This window comes from Nannobrachium achirus (genome assembly GCF_963921795.1).
Source record: "Nannobrachium achirus genome assembly, chromosome: 21".
NCBI lineage: Eukaryota > Metazoa > Chordata > Actinopteri > Myctophiformes > Myctophidae > Nannobrachium > Nannobrachium achirus.
Genome location: NC_137828.1, coordinates 539486 through 541985, shown reverse-complemented (window position 1 = coordinate 541985; position 2500 = coordinate 539486). Strand labels below are relative to the sequence as shown.

The window sequence follows — 2500 nt, the reverse complement described above, 5'->3', positions numbered from 1 at the left end:
TACAATGTAAACATTACAATGTTACCATGGTTACAATGTAGCAGTAATACACAGATACAATGTTACCATGGTTACAATGTAGCAGTAATACACAGATACAATGTTACCATGGTTACAATGTAAACATTGCAATGTTACCATGGTTACAATGTAAACATTACAATGTTACCACGTTACAATGTAGCAGTAATACACAGATACAATGTTACCATGCTATGTAAACATTACAATGTTACCACTTTACAATGTAAACAGATACAATGTTACCACTTTACAATGTAAACAGATACAATGTTACCTCGTTACAATGTAGCAGTAATACACAGATACAATGTTATCATGTTACGATGTAAACAGATACAATGTTACCATGTTACAATGTAAACAGATACAATGTTACCACGTTACAATGTAGCAGTAAGACTCCCTTATCAGGAGATAAGCGACTGTCAGGTTAGCCTAGCCCTAGCCTAACCCTAACCCTAACCCGTCAGGTCACATGTTTACATAAATAGGCCTGTAAGTGCCAGACATGCTGTGTACCGCTTTGCGTGATTTTAGGGCAACATCTGTAGGAGCAGTGTCCAAAAATGTGTTTTGCAAGAATCAGCCTCATGGTGGCGCTAGAAGAGGGGCATGTGAGAAATGAGGGGCGGAGGTTATGGTTTGGCAGCCAAGGAGTGTGTGTGCAAAGTTTGGTATGGATAGGGCCAACGGTGGCGGAGATATGAGAAGGGCAAAAGTGTGACGTGACGTGACGGTCGCAATCATTAATTAAACTCTCTTTATCCAGAGTGACTTATCTTAACTTATCTTAAAATATCTTATCTTATCTTTTCTCAGAGACAGATTGCTGTTAGGGTTCACTGCTACGTTGTAGCGGTTTCACCCTTTATATTAATTGTTTAAATAAAACCCACCGCACAGGTCACTGTATAGAGCAGTGAAGTGTGACATCATTTACCCATCCTACCTGGTTCATGTTTTTCCCTCCCATTCTGAATTCCCATAGACTGTTTTCACATGGCGTCACATAAGAACTGTGTTCCAAACATAAACAAATGATCTCAGTGGTTTGACTCATATGGATATGAAGAATCAACTGATGGTGAGAAAACACTAATGTTACTGTCACCCAATTAGTTACATTTTCACCAGAAACAGACTTTATCAAATATGAGTGACTGACTATCATAAACCATACAGAGCCTCCTCCACGACAATATCGAGGAGACCGTTTGTTTATTTTTGGACCACAATGCTGGCACATGCACAACTAAATAATTTCAATGAAACTCTCCACACAGAAAACTCATTTGGGACGGTTTGTATTCAATTCGGTTCAGTTCACTTTTCCCACAATGATTCCCCATCATACAATTCCACTTTGGGTTTTCAAGACACCGACAACACCACCACTATAATACCCAACTCCACTTCGGGATTTCGTGAGACCCTGACCAAATAAGGAAGCTTCCTGTCGCATGTGTGTGTGTGTGTGTGTGTGTGTGTGTGTCCCGTATGAGTGTGTGTGCATGTGTGGTTCTTACATAGAGCTGTAGGGTTAGTGGTTAAGGATCTTTACATAGAGCTGTAGGGTTAGCGGTTAAGGCTCTTTACATAGAGCTGTAGGGTTAGCGGTTAAGGATCTTTACAAAGAGTTGTGGAACTTTAAGATTCTATTATGAGTCAGTATGTACAGAGCATTAGGGTTAAGGTTAAGGTCAGGGATTTATGATGTCATTTATCTGTGTTTTTGGCACTTTTGACCCACAAGGTGTCAGCCTCCAAGAAGAAACCCCAAATACAAAGGGAATATATAATTGCTCATAACAACCACACCAGGGGGTCTAATGAAGTACTGTCAACCTCCTAGAGTCTAGACACACCCAGAAAAAGTACAAAACTATGGCACCGCCTCTTTAAAGTTAAGGTTAGGGTTAGATGAAGGTCTTACATAGAGCTGTAGGAACTTTAATATCCTCTTATGGGTCAGTATGTAGAGAGTGTTAGGGTTAGGGTTAGGGTATAAGGTTAAGGTTCTCACATAGAGCTGAAGGAACTTTAATATCCTCTTATGAGTCAGTATGTACAGAGTGTTAGTTATGGTTATAGGGGTTAAATGAAGGTCTTACATAGAGCTGAAGGAACTTTAGGATCCTCTTATGAGTCAGGGGTTAGATGAAGGGTCTTAGGGTTAGGGTATAAGGTTAAGGTTCTCACATAGAGCTGAAGGAACTTTAGGATCCTCTTATGAGTCAGGGGTTAGATGAAGGGTCTTAGGGTTAGGGTATAAGGTTAAGGTTCTCACATAGAGCTGAAGGAACTTTAATATCCTCTTATGAGTCAGTATGTACAGAGCGTTAGTTATGGTTATAGGGGTTAAATGAAGGTCTTACATAGAGCTGTAGGAACTTTAGGATCCTCTTATGAGTCAGGGATTAGATGAAGGGTCTTAGGGTTAGGGTATAAGGTTAAGGTTCTCACATAGAGCTGTAGG

General features: G+C 40.1%; 1 protein-coding gene across 1 annotated transcript in view; it reads right to left on the bottom strand.

Moving 5' to 3' along the window:
* LOC308307199 (5'-AMP-activated protein kinase subunit gamma-1-like) overlaps nucleotides 1–2500 on the bottom strand; it is a gene marked incomplete at both ends in the record, with an annotated part of 238783 nt that overhangs the window by 4952 nt on the left and 231331 nt on the right. The window lies entirely within an intron of this gene.